A 16,617-nucleotide genomic window follows, 5' to 3' on the forward strand; every position below is an offset into this window, starting at 1 on the left:
TAGGAAACAATCAGAAACTGAAGTTTAAAAATAGCTGAAATCATTTCCAAACAAAGTTCCCCAAAATATGCATTTCTGTTTTGAATTCTTATGACATTGTGTAACCAAAAGCCCACATGTGATTGCTTGACTGTAGATATTTATTGGGAATGTCAGTCAATTTTCCTACCATGGAATACAGTGCCATAGTAAAAGACAAGGAATTTGGAGTCAGACTGCCTGGATTGGCTCCTACTCTGCCAGTTTACTTAACTTCCTTGTGTTTCTAATAATAGTTTGTACATTGAATGGTTGTGAGAACTAAGTGGTGGATCAGTTTCTTGTTGCTGCTGAAACCAATTACAACAAACTTGGTGGCATAAAACAACAAAAGATATTCTCTCACAGTTCTAGACTCACAAGTCCTAAATCATTTCTATCATGTTGAGGTCAAAGTATAAGCAGGGCTGGTTCCTTCTGGAGCCTCTCAGGAGAAAATCTGCTCTCTTGCTTTTTTTCAACTTTTAGTGACCACCTGCATTCTTTGTGATTATATTTAGGACTTACACAGGTAATCTAGAATCATCTTCTGATCTCAAGATAATTAATATAATTTAATCACATCCGCAAAGTCCTTTTTACCAAATTAGGAAACATTCACAGGTCTTGGGGATTAGGATGTAGATGAATTTAGGAGCCATTATTCATCCTACTGCAAGTGGGTGATGTATACAAAGTATTTTACATCTTGCCTGGCTCTAAGTAAATGATCAATAAATGCTAACAGTTATATTATTATGAGAGATAGCCAATTTGTAGTTATGCACATAGATATCACTTGCTTCCCTTAAAAGCCACACTACAGTGTAATATGTTATTCAAAGAATGTGGATGACAAAAGTAACAAGGTAAAAATCATCTTTATCTCTGAGCTTCATCTAGTGGCATCACTGGGATTCTAAGCACATCCCATATCTCTTCTCTTCTCTCACATGATCTAAGAAGTCATCTGTATTCTGTGACACTTTTAAATCTTCTTTCACTTTTTTCCTGATTTTCACTCTTGATCGCTTGAGCTGCAAAGATGTGCACTTTTGTATTTTCCTGTATCATTGACATTTTTGCACTCCTGCTGATGCATTTTCAGCTCTGTTCCTGATAACTGGGCTTGTTCCGCTCACCATGAATCCTCAACTATGGATGAGTTGCCCAACTCTTTTTCTCTTTATCACTCTGATGATTTGATCCTATTTTTGAGGCCTTCTCCTACCCTACATTTCTATATTTTCTTTTTACTAACTTTAATATTGTACACTCTTTAATTAATTGACATCTCAAGGTCTTTTATAGCCTCCCCTCACAAAACAATTGAAGCAGATTTTCCCTAGGCTAGATTAGAGGACATTACCATCAGTTGCCTCATTGACAAATGCTCAAGATGAAACACATAGATGCTCTTCCTGTTGATCCAGAACATGAACAATTATCAAAAACCTAGTATATATCAGGCCTGTGTTGATGAACATGAAAGCTACAATCTCTGCCTAAGAAGTTTTAAATTTAGTATAATATATACCAAAACACACACACACACACACACACACACACACACACACACACACACACATACACACACACAAAATAGGTAATTGTAATTCAGGGTGGAATGTCAATGAATATGACATTCAGTGTGCTATAGGAGCACATAAGAGAGGCAACTAACCCTGATTTGGAAGACCTGAGGAGGATTCTTGGAGAAAATGTTCTGTAGGATGAGACTGAATGAATCAACTAATTCTTTAAACTAATAAAGTGCAAGAGAAGACAGAATTGATGACTGCAAGGAGAAAACAGTGTTCAAAGAAGAAAGAAGAACTTAAAGCAAAGACTTAGAGAATAAAACGAGAATGGCATGTGTAAATTTCGAGTGAATTTCAGAATGGCTAAAGCATTGGTTATGACGAATGGGAAAAGAGAAGACTGGCGAAGTCAGCCAGATCCTGAGAACATTGAGAGTCATTTTAAGAAGTTTAGATTTTATATAAAGAGCAAAGAATAGTCTCTAAAGTAGAGTGCTATTTTAAGACTAGTGTTTAGAAAAATTATTCTTTCATTCATATTGCAATGGAAAAAGGGCAAATGGCAAGATTGAAGATGAATTGGGTTGGGCAGCTTGGAGCCTATTATAGACATATAATTGAGACATGATGGTAGCTTTATCTTAAAATGGCATGTGAAAGAGTAAAGTAGACATGTTTAAGAATTATTTAGGAGGTAAATCCCACAGTATTTGATGCTTATTTGAATGTGTATGTTGGGATAAAATGAGAGAAAAAGAAGAGTTCCTGGTGGCTCTCAAATATAGATTCTTGGTTGTTTCTGAGATTAATTGTCAGACTTTAGGGGCCATTCGTAGTTTTTTGTTTTGTTTTGTTTTTGAGGAAAACTTTCATTCTTGTGTTAAAAAAACTAATAAGTTACAGTTCACAGTGTACTGACAGATCTAGCCCTTAAATCAGGCCCCTGTTGTACATTTACATTTTTAATTATAATTATTATGGTTTAACCATTGTATTGAATTTGTTTCATGAACCCTCCCATAGAATTAGATGGTACTGATTTTTATGGGCCCCACAAATCAGGAAAAAGCAACATGGCTACAAATTCATCAGAAAATCTTGCTATTTAGGAGACTAAGGAATTTTGGTGAAGCCCCTGGGAATCTGTAAGCTGAGAGAGGTTCTTGACCTCTCTCAGCTTACAGATTCCCAGGGGCTTCACCAAAATTTTAAGAGGAATCAGAGGTGTCAGTCTTGTTAGAGACAATGAGGCAACATTTTCCTACTCTGCTTCTGTCTTCAACTTTTTTCAGATTTATTTTTTGATGTGATTCTAGAATGTTGTTAGATGCTGAATTATGAGTAAATCCAAACAAGAAAAAGGCAGGGTAAATGCTTTCATAACTGGAAGATGAGAAAAAATTTTTATCCAATGGCTTATTTTCTCTTCCTTCTAAGAAATGGCCTTAGACTCTCAAATTGTATCAAACATGATCACAACACACACTACACAGTCATTAGGAACTCATCCCATTATGACAGGAAATGGTAAGATCTGTGATTGAAAAGCTTTATACACTGCTAGTCTTTGCAAACAATGTGGGAAAAGTACAATTCTTGGGTTTCTAGAGTGCGACAGAATTCTTTAATTTTTTATTAAAGAATATGAACAGTTTACGCAGTTGTCTGCATTTTCAAACAGAGAAAATCAGGCAGGTCAAATTTCAGAAAGATATAAAGTTCTCTTTAGCATGCCAGCGTGTTTTTCTTTTTATGTTATATAGCACGACATGAAATAACTATTTAAAAAATAATATAAAACAAATCAAAATGAAAAAAACAAAACAATAAACAATATGAGAATAAATAGATATTTTTTTTTTTATTGCATCACAGGTAGGACATTTAAAAGCACAAAACAAATGAAAGAAATCACAAAGATGGACGATTCATGTCAGAAAATTTCTGTACATAATATTAATCAAATTGAATATATCTAAAAAACTGAAGAGATTGTATGATTAAGAAATATGACGGACAAATAGTTTATAATCTTAACAGCTTTTTTTAAAAAAATAAATCCACAAAGAAAATTCTAATATTATAGGGCATAGTTTGAAAATAGCTTGCAAATGCCAATATCCTATAATTATATTGTGATGAACATTTGTTTTTGCTTGAATATTCCAGCAGTTTTTTCCCCTTCTTCTGATAACAGACTGAAATTTATTTTGGGACTCTACTCCAAACTGCAGCGATGAAACATATGATGTAGGCTCAAGACAATCCATAGTTCAGGGCTGAGCAGGTGTCCTGAGAGAATCCATTCAGGTCTTAGGATCTTGCTGGGAGCTAATAGTAAAGAGGCTTTCCCACTGGACTTGAACCCCAAAATATAGGAAGTTGGAGCTACTGCAGCCATTTTGCTGCAGTAGTGGAGCCTGAGAATAAAGTTTGTATGTAATTTAATAAAAAAAAGAATATGACAAGTCAACAAAAGACTAGGAGACTATGACATTGTTTGAGCCTAGAAATCCAGCTGAGCTTGGAAAGTACTTGCAACCTTTCTGCAGAACAACATGTTAATAAAAATATTATCTCATATGACCCAGAATATATAAATTAATATACTCAAATGTTAATATAGTCATATTGTATATATCTGAGTGATGTAACTATTGATGATTTTAATTTTCTTTGTTATACTCTATTTTGTTCCATAAATTTTTCTAAATGACATGTATTTTGTTTTTAAATTTTTATTTTTTTGTATTACTTTTATAAATCAGAAAAAATATACATTATTAATGTATTACTTAATTTGATAAATTGTATGGACAACATGACTTAATTTATATGAATTCAATTAGAGTTAAAAAAACATTAATTCTCACAGCTATTATAACGTGCTACCAGAGTTAGTCAAACTCTGAGGTTCGAGGACATAGTCCTTCACACTGCCAAGTCTGTCCAAGACTTCTGACATCAACTGAAAGTTTTGGGAGTTACCAAAACCACCCCCAATTTCAATAATTTCCTAGTACTCACAGAACTCACTGAAAGCTAGTGTACTCATGGTGAGGTTATTAGAGGGAAAGAAGACAGATAAAAAATCAGCCAAGGGAAGATATGCATAGTGCATGCGGAGTCTACGAGGGTTCCAAACATGAAACTTCTATTGTTTTCTGGACTAGTTACTCTCTTAGCATTGATATTTGACAATATATCTGAAGTATTGCCAAACCAACGAAGTTCATCTGAATTTCAGTATCCAGTTTTTATTGAGATTCTTTGATTGATTGCCCACGTAGTTTAAATCAGTTACCAGGTGTATTACTCTACATGGACTCCATAACAAAATACCACAGACTGGGTAGCTTAAACAACATTTATTTCTTATTGTTTTAGAGGTTGGGAAGTCTAAGATCAAAGTACTGGTAATGTGAGTTTTGTTCTGAGGCTTCTTGTCTTGGCCTATTGGTGGCCACCATCTTACAGTGTGCTCAGAGAGAGAGAGAGAGAGAGAGCTCTTTAGTGTCTCTTCTTTTAAAGGCACTAATGTTATCAAACCAAGGCTCCACTCTTATAAATGCATCTAACCCAAATCACTTCCCAAAGCCTCATCTCCAAATATCACATTGGGAGTTAAGGCTTCAACATTTGAATTTTTAAGGGGAAAAAACATGCAACCCATAATACCAGGTCAACTAATACCGTGTGACTAAAAGCACCTACTTTAAACTACATGACTTGTCTTTCTAGCATGGCCAGCCCCACATTAAGATCCAGTGTGGCCAGACACCCACCCTAAACAAAAGCAGATCATTGCATAGAGCAGAAGGCAAAGGCCAGACCTTTCTTTGGGAAAGGTCAAATTCTTTACCACAGAAGTGGTAGACACATATACAAATGTACATATATTTTATATATATACACACTCACACACACACACACACACACACACACGCATATGTGTGTGTGTGTGTGTGTGTGTGTATGCTATTTTCTTAAATGGGTTTAACTTACTAAAGAGAAATAAAGGTACAGCTTTATTCATTTTTTTCACCTTTTACTGTCTTGTGATATAGACTCTCCTTTCCCCACCTGATGACAATATCTCTGGCAGATCCTGTAGCTATATATAGTTACTGTCAACTATAAAATGATTGGTTTGATCTTAAATAAAATTTAAAGCTATTCTTCTTCCTCTCTTCATACCAAATCTGTGGGCCAGTACCTGCAGTAGAGATGAGGCCTCATCTTGTTCCCGCCCCCCCACTACTTCTTTTCCAATGTTTTTAATATACTTCCAAGGTAGAATTTGAATGCAACAGAGAAATAGAGCAAATACTGTATTGGTTGGATACTACTGTAATCTGGTTGTCAGTACACTCTATCATGTCAGACATCCATGTATTCATATAGGCTCATACACAGCAGATCAAACTTTTTGGTTGGTCTCTTTCCACTCTTTTCTTAGTTGTTTCCCAGTACACAGCTCCAGATCAAGTTGCTTACCCACAGTGGCATCGTCATGGCCCAAGAGAACTCATGCCTTTTGGCTCCACAAAATGTTGTAGGGCTGCTTGCTTCCTATGCTGTCTTCTCTCTTTTCTTTGTCATTATGTTTACCAAGGCTTGTTTCCCAAGACAAGTGTGTGCTAGTCTTTCTCTTCACATGTACCCCCAAATCCTGGGGACTTATGTCAGTTTTTCCTAAGAATTCTCTTATGTCCTATGCCATTAGGTTTGTATCTCAGAAAGTATAAAATCTCGAGTGTGAGAATGATGCTAACACTCTCATAGACCTCTCATCTTTATGAATGATTCTTTTGGACCTCTTTCTTCATTTGATGATGGTGGGACAGTAGAGATGCAGAAGAAAAGAAAAGAGAGAGGCCACAGCATTCTCTACTTTTATAGTTCCTTTAAGTAATTTTCTCAATGAATTTTTCAGTTATTTTTAACAGAGACTGAAAGTGGTAATGATAGTTGAAGGAACAATTTAATCACTTTAGTAAATTCAGTTTACTATGTTTATAGCTCTCTTTGAATGTGAGAGTAATATATCACCTACTGTTGGCAGTTTTGGAGATTTAGCCAAAATTTCCAAGTTGACAGGAAATGTTTCATTCAACATCCTGTAACATATGGCATGTATTACTAAGCTCATTTGCTGCCCAGAAAAACTAAGGTGTATTAAACTTAGATATACTTATGGAAAATTATTATTTCTGACTGATAGATCTTACTCTAATCTAGAATTTCCTAATGCTGGTTTAGAGAAACTGCCTTCCAAATGTGAGATCATCAGACTCTCAGCATATTAAAGATTCTGAGACATCACAACAATGCTCTGTACCAAATCATCCCAAAATTTAGTGGGTTATGATAACATTCATTTATTCTTGTGCATCTGTGTGTCATCTGAAGCTTTGCTGATCTCATTTGAACTTGGCTACATAGAACTCTGCAGGCAGTGGTGAATGAACTCTTCTGGCAAACTATTACTTCTACCCATATGTTCTTGGTCAAAGGAAGTTATTTGGTTACGCGTGAAGTCAAGGGGTAGTGAAACATACCCATGATGAAGTCGACGGCAAGCATGTGGATGCAATGAGAGGGAAAGCATCAGGGAAATAATTCAATCTCAAAAAATGGACAAAAAAACTACCTCTTGGGTCAGAGATATGTTCTAATGGATTACATCAACAACTAGTAAAGTTACTTCAAATAAGTGATGATGAAGTCATTAAATATGCTTCAAACCTAAGAGTTGGGACCTATCTGCGCTACCTTTTATCTGAATGATCATAGGTAAGACACTTTACTTCTCTAAAGTTTAACTTCCTCATATACAAATCTACAGAATAATAAATTACATGTCACTGAAAAGTGGTGATGAATTAAAGGATAACATGAATGATTAAATAATTCTTAATTTTCTGTATTGTTTATTCTTTACCAGCATCATCTGTATATTAAATTTCGCAAATGCCATGTCTTTTCTTAGTATATTGAACTCTTCTTCAGTTTTGAATAGTAGTTGTGAACTTTTCAATGCTTAATAATCTCCATCCCCAACTTCTTTTCTTCCTCATCACCTCCAGCTCCTTCTGGGTTGCAATCATCTCAGACTTAAATAGTCTCAATAGCTTCCTAACTGAGCTTCTCATATTTCCTATTGCCTTACTACCTACCAACTCATTCTCCCCAATGTAGTAATGTGGTACTTTTAAGAGAAATTTACAGATGTACAGATATCATGAACATGTGCAGATGTTATCTGTACAGATATAACACATATGTACAGATGACATGCACATTTCAATGTTCTCAAAAAGACCCAAATAATTAACAAAAGATACAAGATACCAAGTGTTCCCTATTATTTGTTACCCATTTTCCTCCAACTCTTGCAATATCCCTCCCCTCAGTCTTTGTACAACAACTACATCAATCTCTCATATGGCCAAGCTCTTTCCTGTCCTCGCCTTTTCAGAGACTGTTTCCTCTTCTAAGAGTTATAGCTCCCTTCGCTAATTAAGTTTCTCTCTTCTTCATGTTTCAGTCAATCATGACTTCCTTGGGCAAGTCTTTTTGATAACCTCCCACCTTGGTCATTTCACTCATTATAAGTTCTCCTAATTATCATGTACCCTCTTGACACATTTGCAGGGTAGGAAAAAAAATCCTCTCCTCAACTCATTTTAGGTTCTCTAGCTGGGGGCTCTGTAAATTAGACTATCTAAAGACAAATTAACAAGAGGAAAACAAATACAGGTTATTAACAAATGCATCATGCATGCATACACGAGAGTACTCAGTGATGAGTAAACACAGAGGGTGTTTAGAACTTAGACTTACATGCCATACAAAGCCAAAAAAAGGAAAGGGGGCCTTGGAATTTAACAGGAGGGTGACCAGAAAAAAGTATAGTGAATAGGGTTGCTTAGTGAGGTTTGTTGCACATTTGTCAGTCAGTGTGATAATTTCTCCATTGATAAGAGTTGTTGAGAGTCCTTCTTTTCAAATATGGGAGAAGGAGACACATTTTACAAATAGAAATTTCCTTTATAAATGGACATTTCCTTTATAAAAGAAAAACTTGTTCCCTGTTTTTATTAAAGCCTACAGCACCTGGTATTCCCAGGCAGTCTCCCATCCAAGTAATAACGAGGCCTGACCCTGCATAACTTCAGAAATCAGATGAGATCGGATGCATTCAGGGTGGTATGGCTGTAGACTTAGGCCTTTTCCTTTATCTGCTAGTCCTCAATGTCCTTTAGCTCAAAATAATCCATATGCCAAAGAGGCATATTTTGGAGTGGCATATTCTGGTACCATTCGCATTATTGATTACAGTGGTAATGTCATATTTCTTTGTGTGACTATTTGATTAATATCTTTTGTGAGCAAGTAAAGCAGCTACCAAAGTAACACTCTTGAATACATTTGTGTCTTTCCACAATGCCAGATTTATTGAGTGGAACCTTCTCAGATTGAAGAGGAATTTTCCACTCAAATGGCTAACCTTGTAATCAGCTCTTTGTCCTGCTTCTGTGGACATGCTTGCTGCATAGGCCGAAAGGCAGAGTAATCTCAAGATCAACTGAGGACTCGCCCTCCCTATGATTGTTCTGTCTCGATAATAGATGTATTACCTAAATTCCTGTTCAAAAATCACATGTTCTGTAACTGCCTGTAACCCATGGCAACTCCGTGGTCTGTAACCGTCTGAGGACAAATCAACCAACCAGCCCATGCCAACTGTAACAAAGTGGATATAAAAGCAAAATTGCCCCTGAGCTCAGGGCCCAGATCTTCAGAACACTAGCTCTTCTGGGATCGCTGACTTAATAAACCTGAGTTCTCCAACTCTCTGAGTGGTGCTTGGTTTCTTGCAGGTTTTGTTTTGCAACAGTTCTGCAACAAGATAACCAATCAGGTACTCACGCAGGTTAACACACAACACAGAGAGGGGAAGTACAGAATCTTATCCCACAGACTGACAGAGTGAAGGGATGACAGTCCTTAGCATCTCCAAAGTGAGCTCTGTTGACTGGCGGCGCAGATTGCTGCACATCAGTCCCAAGACAGTGGTTACCATGGGTCAAGTCAGAGTATTTGACTCTCAGTGTACCCATCCGTGATGCTCTTGGGTCAGGCTTGAACATCGTCTAAGCTTATATGGACCTTACATGGGGGGATCTTTATGCTTATTGGCCCCTGCAAATGGGGGGCTTATCTGGGCCAATCATGGCTGATGTTTCTGTGGTTTTGGGCATTCTAGTCATACCTTAAGGGTGTCCCCATTATATGCCACGGCTTCCATGAAATCCATTTTGTAAAGTCCAAAAACTTGTTATTTCTTTATGCTTTGTACAATATCTCTCTTACTAACTCGATTATAGGGTCTGAGAAGACAGGAAACATGCTGTATTTAGTCACTGTGATTTCACTAGCATCTTGCAAAGCACCTCCCTCAAATTCAAGAAATATGTTTATTGGAATATTTTGACTATTATTTCATATAGTGTAGGACAAAAATAATTTATAAACTCTGGGATTATATTATGGAAGCACATGCATAGATACTTGTTTCTCGTCAGGATGATTCCAAATTTTTTCCTGATTTCTTTTTTAAATCAGGTTTCCTCCTATATTATGCCTCTTATTAAAGATAGTCTATCTTTTTTTTACAACCTTCCTGCCATTCTTCTTTCATATCACTCTATTCTTCATCTTCAAAATAACTTTTAATACTGAACCCTAAACTAACTTGATTCTATCCAGAAAGCCCGAATTTTGGCAAATCCCAAGGGCTAAGCAAGCTAAAAGAAACACTGATTTACATGAATGGATGAAGTCTTTACCATCTCAAATTCCTGTTATAATTAGTTTCAGAAGAACAGATCCATGTTGTGTCTATTTCTATTCCTTTCCTCATCTGTGACAGGGGAATGAGTCATTAGAATTTTAATGTCTGCATTACATGCCAGCAGTGGTCTGTTGTTATGCTTTAACTATTTAAATATTCTGAAATCTGACTGGCTAAATCCATTCTACCTTTTTTTTGTAAGAGAACAGAATTAGGCTGCTAATCAAACAGGAGAACATGGAAAAGGTCAACTAAGTGCAAAAACATCTGTCTATCAATAAATGGTGATAGAATCAAAAGGCTTGCTTTTGTACAAAGATTAAAATTGGAACATAGAATATTACCACATGAATCCTCTAGATTGACTATGGATGTGGTTAGAGTAGGAATGGTGAATAACTATTTTTAAATATTTCTTTTGCATATGAAAATTCTAAAAGGACATGTTCTTTAGCCACAGGATATGATTCTAATAAAGAAACAGTGATTTAAATAATAATGTGGTAGTGATAAGGTAATGTTTTAAATCCATCTGAATGTAATTTTTTTTTGGCTAAATATTTTAAAAGAAGCCAAGTTCTCAAAGCAATTCATAAATTTCACTACTAAGATATTATGCCCTTTCAATTTGATCTTTTGCTTGTATCTCTAAAATTCAAAAATAATTGCTTTTAGTTTGAAAATTGTAAAGTGCTATTTTTAGAAATGAATTTGTCCCTATTTCACTTATTGTTTGGCTATATTTTAATTCTCATATTCTGTTTTTCTTTTCCCCACAAAGTCTGCCAAATAATACTCCTTTAGATTTCTAATTTATCATGTATTTAAATTGACAAAAAAAAAAAAAATCATTCCTCAAAGTGTCATTTCCTTTGCTGTGGATTAGCTCAAATTTGCTTTTACTGTCTTTCTCATTATCTTTAAAAATAAGGACAATAGGTCTCTGCCATCATTTTAGGACTGAAAGCTATGTACTAGCCACAAAGTTAGATTTTTTAAAGAAGACACTCATCTTATTTGTGGACTATTCAGAATGATTGCTTTTCCTTCCACTGGTCCCCTGACAATTTCCTTTGCCTACCGTGCTGTGTTTCAGAAGCTTCTCTGTGGAAAACAGGAACGGGAATAAAACTGAAGGAATGAGGTTCAGTCTACTGACTAAATGAAGTTCACAGTGTTTTCTATATGGCTTAGCTTCCTCTGCCCCCTTTATCTTTCTAAGTGTGGATCTTTGGCAATTAAATTTATTTATTTCTTTGCTGGTATTGAGGCATCTACAAGGTCATCTGAAGAGTTCTTTTTTTATACGGATAACAACTCTAAAGCACTTGACCATTTATCATAAGTGGGATTCTTTAGCCTAGCTATTGCTTTGTTAGCTAGCAGGTTCAGAGAAAAGATTTTTGATCATTGGTATTATAGACATGCAGTCTGTAATAGAAATTTTGGAAGTTCGGAAGGAACTGTGTACAGAAGTACAAGATAAATTGTTGTTACTCTCATGACAAAAGTAAAAAGCCAAATTAGCTGATCCAGAAGAAAATCAGAGCACCGTGCTTAGGGACATAATTTTATATTTCATGGAAGTTGAGAGATAGACAACAAAATCTTATGTACAAACTAATAGAAAAACAGAGAAGGCCCAAAAAATAGAAGTCACTATTAAAGTATGTGATTTATAGGTCTGCCGCAGGGGACTCTTAGAGTCCTGATTTCAGTGAAATTATTTGAAAAATCTGTTCAGAGATGTGCAATGTAGAGTGCAAAGGAAGAGTGGAATAAAATTGATAGAACCCTTCACCTTCACATGCTCAGCATATGACTTAAAGGCTCAGTAAAAGTGCAGTATTTTAAGCCCATAATATATTAGGAAACTGTGTCATTGTCATGAGTCCCCATTAAAACTGATTAAAATTCATAGTTGGATTATGGAAGTTCAGTTTGTTCAATATTTATGCAAATTGATTATAATACTTTTTTTTTTTTCCATTGCATAGGGGAATACAATCAAACTTGGAGAATGCTCTAGACCTGGGATTTCATGTTTATAAATCCAATTTGCTTTTCATTGTGCCTCCTCTACATTGTTTTAGTCTTGAACTAGAAAATGAAAGGATCAAATAAAGGAATGGTTTGTGGGTATGTGGCCTACAAAAAAATGTAAAAAGATGAAAAACATAATTAGACATGGGCAATGTATGTGATATAGTGAGGGACTGTGGCCCAAATGTGGCAACACATCACAAGATCTCTGATAATTTCAAATACCCATTTTAGCATACTATTTCCCCCTTGCAGTGTCTGAAACACGCATAAGAACATTGTACAAGGCTGCCCATGGTTAGAGGAGGGAATCTAAGGTCATCTTTGTCAGTTGTATCTCTTTAATATTATTAAATTATTTAGTTTACTGAAAGTGATGAAGGAATAGAAAGTAATCATGAAAATATACTATTTCTAGGATCTTTGAGCTTTTAAAGGGCTCTTGGGGGTCACTAAAGAAACAATCTATCAAAAGAATTGAGTACCTGCTATGCTTGAGGCATTGTGCCAAGTGAGGAAGCAGACTACAAATAAACCATAAGAACCAGTTAAGACTCTTAAGCAATATGCTATCTTGATTGAGAAAGAAAATCTGAAGCAAAACAAAGGAACAATTCAATAATGTGGGACTCCAGCTTAATTACCTGGAATATATTGGGCATCATTAAATATTAAATGGGATACATTTATTCATTCATTTATTCTTTGGAGAAGTGGAAACACCACTGGAAAGAGGATGTGAGTGCATGCCTTCTTACTTCTCTTGCCGTCACCATACACTCCTAAATACTGGTACATGGGAAACAAGAATGGAAAGAGGGAGATGTTGTATAGCAGGTTGGCAAAAGTGACCACTGAAAATTTCCTTTTCAGTCAGTTGCACTTGGATATATTATTGTAGAAAAATGAATAACAGATGTAGGGGAGGGAAAAACAATATTCCCTCTATCCTTCTGAGTTCTTGGCTGAGATTCCTTCTTATAAAAAAACAATTTAATAAAAGAAAAACAAACAAGTTTAGTAACATGCGTATATCATGTGTACATGGAAAATACTCATAAAGGAGGTAGTAGCTCTCTGAAGTGGCTTTGAACTCAGGGTTAAATACCATCTTCAATTAAAGACAGTAGAAAGGAAAGTGTGAGGAGAAGAGAGACCAGTTATGAGCAGGAAAAATCTCAGTAAGTAAAGACAAGGTTTGTTATGTAGATTTAAGTTAGTGACTTCTCTATTGATAAGACTCTCTTGTCATTTAGAGTCATCCTTTTCTTCCAGGTACAGAGATGGAGACACCCTTACAAATGAAGATTTCCTTTATTAATGTAAATTTCTCTTTCAAGCACATAACTTCTACTTGTTTTTAGAACTTCTCCTGTGTCCCCTGTCTTTCAAAATAGTCAGCTCAAAAAAATGCTTATGCCAAAGAGACATATTTTTGGGTGGCACATTCCGTTATTCAAACAATATAACTTGATCACATAATTATGTAAGTCAATATAACCTAGAAGAAAATCTAAATTGCATTTGTCTTAATTTTATTGATTTTGTATAATTTTCAGAATGTACAGGAAATGTGTATAAAAGGATTAGCCAGTTAACTAATACAAATATTTTTATTCTTCAGTTTTATATTTGTGATACAATGTTTTTTGAAAGATTAAAAAAAAAATTCTTAAATAAAATCCCCCAAATTATATGAATTCCTAGTCCCATAAAACTTTTATCCATCTCTAATAAATATTTAGCAATAATAATTTAAAAAATACATTTGATTAAATAAACATAAACTCAGTCATTTAACCAAAAATACATTTTAATTATATTTTTGGCATTTTTTAAAATCAAGCTTGTGATAATAAGCCTATATATATTAATTGGTTCACAAGTGACAAAAGAGGCTAATTAACGTGACAGGGAAGTTAGTTGTTAGGATCATTAGATAGATAGGGGGAAAAAAGCCATAAAAATGAGAGTGTTATGAATATTACATGGATAGTAAGAATGTATATAAAACTTACCACATTTCACATAAAAAATTTTAGTGTAGGAAAAATACATTGATATAAAATATAATTATTTAAAATTTTTACACATCTTATTTTTTTAAAAAATGACATATATTTTTCTTTATAAAGTTTCATTGATACTCAAAGGTGCCTTTGAAATAACTCAGATTTGTTAATGGAAATTTTGCCATAGTCATAATACTTTTCCAACATAATATTTCAAAAATAAAAAATTCTGGAAGAATTACTCGATAATTATTTTCTCTAGATAGATATTAGTAGTAATGTATACATTTGAATTCACTGGTAAATGTGTCAGACTCTAAAATGAAAATAAAATCATGTCAAGATATTTATGTTTTGCATTTTCAATACTGAATTCTTGATGAATACAATGTTTGAAAAAGTAAATCTACATCTCAGATATAATTCTTTCAGCTCTCAGTGCTTCCCTGTGATAGTTGTATTCCTCAATTTCGCTTCTTAAAATGCTTCCTGACTGACTCTCTTTAGCTCTCTCTCCCCTGAAATCTTATATTACTTATTGTTTTATACTCTTTATAAATTACTCCATATTGGTAACTAAATTCTTCATTTTTTTCAAGTCTAATCTCCCTGAATTAGCTTTTAATCTTTATCAAGACAGGATCTTTGTCTTTCAACTTTTTGGTATTGCTCACAGTAATATGTAATTAGAACAGTATAATTGAGTTTAATTTGATATAGCATCCAACAGATCTTTTTCTAGATAGTGTGAGATTTTATCCAGTAAAAAATATGTAAATTATTACAAATTTTAGCCTTTGTCACTTTTTAAAGAGTGAGCTAAGACTTCAGTTGTATCTTATAATCTTGAGATACATATGCCCTTCATCTAATCACTTTTTTAGTCATCTTTTACAAATTCTAGCCATAAAATATATCATACAATTATCTCAGCTCAGATTTACTATAAATCCTTGTTCTACAAGATACCATGTATTTATATATTCATAAAAAAACATAGCAATAGACATAGAAGAAAGGACACTGATAAATTTTAAAATACATCATTCAAGAAAGAAATGATAATGTATCAGGCCAAATATTAACCTTGGATAGGAGGCATAACTTCTGGATAGGTAGGATCTGGGTCTGATTACTGGTGTTCTGACCTTTCCACTCACAATTTGAGTACTTTCTTCAAACATTAAATACACACACACACACGCACACACACACACACAAACAATTGACCCCTGAAAAATGTGGGGCATTAGAAACATTGACTCCTATGCAGTCAAAAACCCATAAAGGACTTTTGACTGCTCCAAGACTTAACTTGTCCTTCAGTATCTGAGAGGGATTGAAATGCTGCAGGCACCCAAATTCACAGATGCTCAAGTCTCTTATATAAAATGACATAGATCAATGCATACAGTCCATATCTGAGGACTTCTAACTGCAGATCGAAAACAGTCAGCTATTTATTAAAACATATCCATATATAAGTGGACCTGTATAGTTTAAAACTGTGTTGTTCAAGGGGCAAATGTATATTTAAAACTGTTCAAGGATATATATAATTAGTTTGTTGAGCTGTCTAAATTCAATTGCCTAAAAACACAGCAGTTTTATTTCTCTTTAATCACTTCCTTCACCTATGCTGTGACAAATCTTTATTTCTGGTCCTTTAAACAATATCAGAGAGATTCCTATTTAGAACCACACTTATTAAAACCAGTCCAGTTAGAAAATTGAACCTCAAACTCGATTTAAATCTCATCTCCTCACCTCTACTTACAGTGGACCAGATTTCTGGCTCTAGGGCCTGAAGGGAGCACTGAGAAGGGTAGTCTGGCTCTAGGATACATCCTCTACTTCTCTCTTCTAGGTTCAAAATTTTCTCTTTCAAGAAATGAGGGTGAAGCTTAAGGGACAAAAGCAGTCATTACTTAAGGAGGAAGTGATGAAATCACCTCTTGTTGGTTGTACAGCTTCTCAGGACAGATCTCAGTTGGTTGGTTGAGTGGCCTCAAAAAGATATGTCCAAGTTCTAACCTCTGGTATCTGCAAATAGAGTTTTGAAATATTCTTCAATTAAGGATCTCAATATGAGATCATCCTGCATTTATAATGGTCTCTCAATCCAATGACAAATGTCCTCATA

General features: G+C 34.7%; 1 pseudogene; it reads right to left on the reverse strand.

Annotated features, from left to right (window-relative positions):
* Positions 1 to 8,666: 8,666 nt before the first annotated feature.
* Positions 8,667 to 8,785, reverse strand: LOC120588513 (uncharacterized; annotated as a pseudogene).
* Between the last annotated feature and the right edge of the window lie 7,832 nt (positions 8,786 to 16,617).

The sequence above is a fragment of the Pteropus medius genome, unplaced genomic scaffold (genome assembly GCF_902729225.1).
Source record: "Pteropus medius unplaced genomic scaffold, Ma_sr-lr_union100, whole genome shotgun sequence".
Taxonomy (NCBI): Eukaryota; Metazoa; Chordata; class Mammalia; order Chiroptera; family Pteropodidae; genus Pteropus; species Pteropus medius.